The sequence below is a fragment of the Aristolochia californica genome, unplaced genomic scaffold (genome assembly GCF_029961685.1).
Source record: "Aristolochia californica isolate CCGP_79_NKW_82.1479 unplaced genomic scaffold, dmAriCali1.0.hap1 SCAF_425, whole genome shotgun sequence".
Taxonomy (NCBI): Eukaryota; Viridiplantae; Streptophyta; class Magnoliopsida; order Piperales; family Aristolochiaceae; genus Aristolochia; species Aristolochia californica.
The window spans coordinates 5,035-13,505 of NW_027182132.1; the positions used below are offsets into that span (position 1 = coordinate 5,035).

Below are 8,471 nucleotides of genomic sequence, written 5' to 3' on the forward strand. Positions count from 1 at the left end.
ATTGGTTGTTTAATCCGGTATACGGTATAAATATCCGAATAAGATGGAGAGGGTCGTCGTCTTGACAAAGATGAATAGATAGTTTTTTTAATATTAAGTTAATATTAAATAAAAAAAAATGTGTTTTTATCCCTCGAGCCTCGAAGGAAGATCTTTGTTTGACGAAAAGTTTTCGATTTATAATAGATCGGTCGTACCTTTATTGTATTGCAATAAAAAATTCAATAAAATAATATGAATGACTCGCTATTCACCGGGTTTCCGGGCAATAATCCTAAGATTCTGTGGGAAAGGTGGCCGAGTGGTTCAAGGCGTAGCACTGGAACTGCTATGTAGGCTTTTGCTTACCGAGGGTTCGAATCCCTCTCTTTCCGTACCTTGACCTACACCTAATTTACCAACGTTACCAACCACAATGTATCAAATAACAATGGATACCATTATTCCAAGAGTAGGGCCTTTGCTTTCTAGTGATTCTCTATTGCCAATTACTGTGGTAGATAAAATATCGGATCGGAAAGGGTGGACAAGGAATGAGAATCTGACCGCGGATCCACTTGGGATACGAAAAGGATACGAAAATGGGGGAAAATCCGGATTAAATCCCTTAACTTAGTTCTATTTACTTTGTTTGGTGAAACAGGGTAGACAAAATTGTATTGTCCAAAGCTTAATTATTTTATTTTAATTAAGTTTAAGTCTGACGGGAATAATATTCCACGACTAGTAATTCATTGATTTTTAAGCCGATCCATTTACTATCTATTATTTGATTTACTATTCCTTTATATTGGAATGAGTCAAGAGTCAAATGTTTTGGCAATTCCTCGCGGGGAGATGAATCCACATAATTTTGAATCAGAGCTCTGGATCTTTGTTCATCTCTCGTAGTAATAATATCTCGGGGTTTACACCGATAACTTGGGATATCTACTATACGACCATTAACTAAAATATGTCTATGGTTAACTAGTTGTCTAGCTCCAGGAATGGTCGAAGCCATACCCAATCGAAAAAGGATGTTATCCAAACGCATTTCAAGTAGTTGTAGTAAAACTTGACCTGTTGACCCTTTGGCTTTCCCAGCGATACGAACATATCTAAGCAATTGCCGCTCTGTCAGACCATAATGAAAACGCAATTTTTGTTTTTCTTCTAGACGAATACGATATTGAGATCTTTTCCCGGAACGCGGTTGGTTTCTAAGATCACTTCCGGATCTAGGTCTTTTACTAGTGAGTCCCGGTAAAGCCCCCAGACGGCGTATTTTTTTGAAACGAGGCCCTCGGTAACGAGACATAAAGACTCCTTATTTTATTGAAATTGGATTTCACAGAATAAAAAAATTAAGACTGAACTAAACGATAAACGAAGCTAAACTCGCTGAAATACTATAAAGAAGAATGAGATGAATTGTCTCAATAACCAGATTATTTTATATAGTTATATATAGGAAGTTAAGTATCCCTTTCTTGTTCTGTAGAGATCTAACAGCTTCAATCCATTTTTTATTCTTTTTTATTCATAGTTGGGAGTTCCCGTAACATACTATGTTGACCCGACATTTGGAGAAAATTGAAAAGTCTTTTCAATTTCTCTTGATCTCAAGGAGACATTATCAATATCAATATCAATCATGGAAAAAATCGAATAAATGGAAAAGCCGGCTATCGGAATCGAACCGATGACCATCGCATTACAAATGCGATGCTCTAACCCCTGAGCTAAGCGGGCTCACATAACAGAAATAGTGCATAGGATTTCGGGAAACTACTGGGACTTAGCTATTAGTAATTAGCTATTTATTTATTTTTTTATTTTATTTATCTATTTATTTATCTATTATTAATATCTATTATTAATAATTAATATAATTATAATAAATAAATAAAGAGTAGTTTGTTTTTATTATTATTATAATTATTATTAATTATTATTATTATATATAATATATATATATATAAATACAATTATATAAATACAAATACAATTATATAAATACAATATCAATATTATATTAATAATACAATATTAATATTAAATAGAATATAATATTAATTATGACAACATTAATATTAATAATGTAATTATTAATATTAATGTTGTTATGTAATAATAAATAATAATATAATATTAATATATTATATTATTAATATTAATTAGATTATATTATGATTATGTAATATTAGTAATATTAATTACTTAATCTTAATAAAATAAACTAAAAAATAAAAATTAGCTTAGTTATATATTCTATATATAGTTATAGAAATTTAGAAATTCTATTTATTTACACTATAGGAATTCCTATAGTATAGGAGATCCTTCCTAAGGAAAGGATAAGATAAAGGAAAGGATAAGATAAAGATAAGGCTGCAGTCCAGAGCATAATGAGACATTCCTCTGGTTTCATTCGGAAAGGGAGGGGATAAGACGATAAAAAAAGAATGAATATCGACCGTTCCAGTATTCCAAATAGCGCTAAAAAAATAAGGGGTGTAAAGACATATATATATATGTGACGTGGGATATATCCATCCATATTGAATTGCGGATACATCAATGATAGAATCATTTCTGATTGGATCATATCAAATATGGGCCCGCCACTCCGATAGGGATGAAAGAAGCTGGTCAAGAAATATAATAGGGACACACCTCTTTGATATAGGAATAAGGGCCTGTATCTAATGAATTCAACGGCTCCAAGATAAATGAAAGAAAAGAAGGGGGGGTCACAATGTGATTTCTTTCTCATAAGGAAGAGGGAGGGGGATATGGCGAAATTGGTAGACGCTACGGACTTGATTGGATTGAGCCTTGGTATGGAAACCTACTAAGTGGTAACTTCCAAATTCAGAGAAACCCTGGAATTAAAAATGGGCAATCCTGAGCCAAATCCTGTTTTCAGAAAAAAAAAAGGATAGGTGCAGAGACTCAACGGAAGCTGTTCTAACGAATGGGGTTGACTTTACTACATTGGTAGAAGAATCCTTCTATCGAAACTCCAGAGTGGGATGACCCTAGATATGTACGTATACGTACTGAAATATCAAAGATTAATCACGACCCGAATCCATATTTTTTTTTTCTAAAAATTTCAGAATAATAATTTCAGAAGCAGAAGGAAGAATCGAATAGTCAGTGATCAAATCGACTATCACACCAGAGTCTGATAGATCTTTTTAAGGATGTCTGATAGATCTTTTTAAGGATTGATTAATCGAGTGAGACGAGAATAAAGATAGAGTCCCATTCTACATGTCAATACTGACAACAATGAAATTTATATAGTAAGAGGAAAATCCGTCGACTTTAGAAATCGTGAGGGTTCAAGTCCCTCTATCCCCAATAAAAGGCCTATTTGACTCCCTAAGCATTTATCCTCTTTTTTTTTTATCAGTGGTTCAAAATTAGATATGTTTTTCACTTACTCTACTCTTTCACAAATGGATCCGGCCAGAAATCTTTCTCTCTTCTCACTGTGATAGATATGATATACGTACAAATGCCCATCCATATATGGATGGGCAAAGAATCTCCATTACGGAACCTTTCACAGTTCATATCATTACTCTTACACTTACATTTACAAAGTCTCCTTTTTGAAGATCCAACAAATTACCGACTTTATTTAGGTAAGTTAATGCTTTTTGAGTCCCTTTCATTGACATAGGCCCAAGCTTTCTTTTTCTTTTAGTAGGATCATGCATCGAGAATGGTCGGGATAGCTCAGCTGGTAGAGCAGAGGACTGAAAATCCTCGTGTCACCAGTTCAAATCTGGTTCCTGGCACGTGGTTAATGTATCGAATAGATAAGATACTCATACAAATAAATCAATAGAGTCAGAACCCATATTAATATTATTTAATATTATATGCGTTAATAGTCCAGAGCATAATACATATTTATCCATCTACATCTAGATGTATAGATAGACGCCTCCGTCTTGTAGATGGGTAAAAAACGAGTAGATGGGTAAAGATATGAGTAAAGAAAATAATTGGATTCCGTTCCCTCCTCTTTTTTGTTTGTTTGTTCATACTGTATCTCTTCCCGCACAAAAAGAATGTTAATACTTCATACATATCCGAAGTCGAAGTTAGTTGGTCGAAAACCCTAAAAGACTAGTCTGGAGGAGTTGAAGGATAGGAAAAGGCAGGGTTCATTTCAGAGACAGTCCAAAAAATCCGATCCTTTTTTATTTTATTTAATTTCTGAATTTTTCTTTTTTTATTTCAGAATTTACGATTTTATTTCATATTCTATTTCTTCACTTTCCCATTTATTCACTCCCTTCTATGCAGCTTTCCGTGGCCCCATCTAAGCGATGCGCGCGGTACAAAGTTCATGGTGCAGAACTCTTTTGATTCATCCTACAGGCTCTGCTCATCTGAAATGGGACTCTTCAAAATTTGAGAATCTAAATGAAGCTTCTTTAGCAGCCCATCCATAGTACGAATGAAAGGCCAGTTACTCCGTTTCATCTAGAACAGAACGTAAAAAGATTCCTTGAATATCTGGAGTCGTATAAGTGAAGATTAGTTTCTTATCATTCATCTTATCATTCAATGAGCATCTTGTATTTCATAGAAATTGGGGGTAATATAATCCTTACGTAAAGGCCAGCCTAGCCAACTTTCGGGCATCAAGATACGTTTCAGGCGTGGATGATTCTCATAAGCGATTCCCAACATATCATAGGATTCCCGCTCTTGAAAGTCTGCGCTTTTCCAAATCCAGAAAACAGACGGGATTCTAGGATTCGTCCTTGGGGCAAATACTTTTATGCATACCTCTTCGGGTTGATCCACACCATACTGTATTCTCGTAAGATGATACACGCTAGCTAACAATCCGCCTGGTGCTACATCATAGGCACACTGGGAACGTAGATAATTGTAACCATATACATATGAAATGACAGCAATGGAGTACCAATCCTCGGGTTTTATTTGTAAAGTCTCTATTCCTTGGTAATCGAAGCCCAAAGATCTATGAACTAGCTCATGCTTGACTAGCCAAGCGGATAAACGACCCTGCATCTTCTTGATCTCTCCCACATTTGTATGAGTATTTCAAATTGCCGATGAAATTTATGAAGATTGACCCACTGCTTGTTATCCTGGACAACACAAAAGCATCCTGCCTTTCCTAATTCAATAATTCGTGGGAAGACACTGAACTTTTGTATTTGAAAAATGCTTCAGAAGGTATCTCTGAAGTAGATGGGGACTGGTAGAGTAATCCTTGATCATAATTTCCAGTATGAGTACTTCGCTCAACATGAAACTTGTGATTGGTAGTAAAATATCGATTTTCCTGTTGAGACCCAATTCTATCTTCATAGATTTCTCGAGAGACTTTCTTACGAAGTTTCGTTATAGCATCCATAATTGCCTCTGGTTTGGGTGGGCAGCCCGGCAAATAGACATCCACAGGAATTAGCTTATCGACTCCCCGAACGGTACTATAAGAATCGGTACTAAACATCCCCCCTGTAATGGTACAAGCTCCCATAGCAATGACATATTTCGGTTCAGGCATTTGCTCATATAATCTCACTAAAGAAGGAGCCATTTTCATTGTTACCGTGCCGGCTGTTAAAATTAGGTCCGCCTGCCTAGGACTTGATCTTGGTACCAGCCCATAACGATCAAAGTCGAATCGAGATCCTATTAATGAAGCAAACTCAATGAAGCAACAACTGGTACCGTAGAGAAGTGGCCATAAACTGGAGAGTCTTGACCAATTCGAGAGGTCATTCGGTGTAGTTGAAATAACTGAATTTTGGGCTGTTCGGTCAAGTAACGGAAATTCAATAGAATTCATAACTGTCTCAATGTAACCTTTTCCTTCTTTTTTATTGTCTGAGGATTCAGGGGTTAAGACCATTCCAATGCTCCTTTTCGCCATGCATAAACTGAACCAACAATTAGGATAAGCACGAAAATGAAAGCTTCTATAAATACGGATAGACCCAATACATCGAAACTCATTGCCCATGGATAAAGAAAGACCGTTTCAACATCAAAAACAACAAAAACTAGAGCAAACATGTAATAGCGGATTCGGAATTGTAACCAAGCATCCCCCATTGGTTCTATACCCGATTCATAACTGGAGAGCTTCTCCGGTCCTTCACTAATCGGGGCTAAAACTCCGGAAATAAAAAATGCCAAAATAGGAATAACACTTGATATTATCAGAAATGCCCAAAAAATATCATATTCGTGAAGCAGAAACATAGATGCACTCCTATTAATGTGGAATATACCGAATTAGTCAATTCGAATTTTAATTGTCAATTTATTCATAACTATTTAGTCGAAACACCAATTAGGGTGGAACCACGTAGTTTCATTTGTTTGCTATGAATCATGTCTCGTTTCAAGATTCATCCAACGGAATCCCACTTACATTTACTTCGATTCCATTCAGGATGTAGACATATTATGTTTTTATACAAAAAAACTCTCTCACTTTGTTTTGTTTCGGATTTTCTTAAAATAAAAAAGTAATTAAAGACTATTTGAAATAATATGAAAATAATATGAATATTATTTCTATTCATAAAATCATAAAAAAAAAATATTAAATATAAATATATAACATAACAATGTTATATTAATATATTAATTAATATTTAAATTAACAGAAAATTCAAAATATGAAATTGAATTAATATTTAATATAATATAAATATATATTATATCAAATTTCTAATATAATTTGAATAATAATAGAATAAAAATTCTAATAAATAATAAGCCTGGCTTGGGTAAATTTTTCTCTCTTTTTTTTTTTTTCTTTTATAATATCACAACACAAATAGTCAGATGTAGTAGAATGCCTAGGGATTTCTATCTTAGGATTTATGGTATATTCCACTTGGTTTGTGTTGATGTATTCTTTTCATTAGGGTCTGGTTAGAGGATCGTCATTCTGTCTATTGATTCGATACAGATACGGAAATAGAATGCATCGGCCAATTAGATTCTCTCCCTTTGTCCCAAATTTATACTTAATTGATTTGATTCAATCTGTTAAATTGTGAGAAATCCTTCCATATTTCCATATAAACTTCCATATTTCCATATAAATAGATATATAACAACTCATGGATTCCTATACCAAATTATAGACTTTTGACTTGTACTCCCTACCCCCGATGGTCCCCCTAGAGAGAATAAAGAATCGAGTTATTTAATTAGACTTAGAATAGAAGTCTTGAAGAAGTCATTCCATTTCGGACCAATTTCTAGGACTCAAAATCGCGATTTGAAATGATTTGAAATACTTGTTAATAACATCTGATAAGACTACCCAAGGGGTTAGGTTTCGTGACAATAAAAAGGTTTGTTTCCTTTGAAGTAAACCTACACAATGGAGTGTACCACAGTCGTAGAATCGGCTGAATCATAAATGATCCGCATAAGATACTTCTAATGGAATCAGGCGTTGTTGAACGATTCGACAGACCAAATCCAAAAATAGACTCATAGAAATAGAAGAGGGTGCAAACGTTGATACGTTTAGGTTATAGGTTAGCGTCCATTTTTTATCTCTGAAACAATGCACTGCATTGGAGTTATTGTGGAACAACAAAGCGATGAGTCAGAAGGATCCCCAGCCCGTGCAAGTTCAAACAGGCCCCCAATCTTCTTGCTTGCATAAAGTCTGTATCGGAAGGAAGGACCAGTAGAATTGGAATGATGAACAATTGAATTAGATTAGGTTGGAATAAAAAAAAAATAAGTATTGTGCAGAAACAGAAGACTACTTGCTTTGCCAACCCACCGCGCGGGCCAGCCACAAGCACTAATGTGAGAAAATGAGAGCTACACAAAAATGTCAAAATGACACGGATGTCAAAATATATAGGGCTATACGGACTCGAACCGTAGACCTTCTCGGTAAAACAGATCAAACTGAGTATTATCTAAATGATTCGAACTGTTTCAAAGACCCAACATGCATTTTTTTTGCATTGGGCTCTTTCGTTAACTGATATAAGAATCGGCTAGTCCACCATACTTTTTCTTGACAGGAAGATAACGAGATGGTTCCACGTGCTCTGATTCATTTTTTGTATTCTGATCCAGGAGCAATACCAAAGTGTTTTCAAAGAAGGATTGCCTTGACGTAGGTCTGCCTCCGGCCTAGATCAACCTAAGTTAGGTTGAGTCTCTATCGCTCCGCTCAAAGAGTCAAATATGATACTTCATACACCTTAAAGCTCATAGGGCGAAAAGAGGTTATGTTATTTTGAGGTCCTTATACCCATTATGCCTAGCATTGAATAGACTAGGTATTCACCTTATCAATTATCAAATCAATGATGGGTTCTATTTTAAATTGGTACCTGAATCGGACCGAACCAAAGATTTGTCAGGCTATTGTTCTCTTGTTCCCTCGAATCCATGGAGTAAGACACCGATTTATCAATAAGATCAATTCTGTTGATTGC

General features: G+C 35.0%; 3 non-coding genes across 3 annotated transcripts; 2 read left to right on the forward strand and 1 right to left on the reverse strand.

Moving 5' to 3' along the window:
- The first annotated feature begins 287 nt into the window (after positions 1-287).
- Positions 288-374, forward strand: TRNAS-GGA (transfer RNA serine (anticodon GGA)). The gene has a single exon. It is a non-coding gene; the product is annotated as a tRNA-Ser (tRNA).
- A 1,287-nt stretch (positions 375-1,661) lies between these two features.
- TRNAT-UGU (transfer RNA threonine (anticodon UGU)) lies at positions 1,662-1,734 on the reverse strand. Its single transcript has one exon. It is a non-coding gene; the product is annotated as a tRNA-Thr (tRNA).
- A 1,987-nt stretch (positions 1,735-3,721) lies between these two features.
- TRNAF-GAA (transfer RNA phenylalanine (anticodon GAA)) lies at positions 3,722-3,794 on the forward strand. Its single transcript has one exon. It is a non-coding gene; the product is annotated as a tRNA-Phe (tRNA).
- Positions 3,795-8,471: the final 4,677 nt, after the last annotated feature.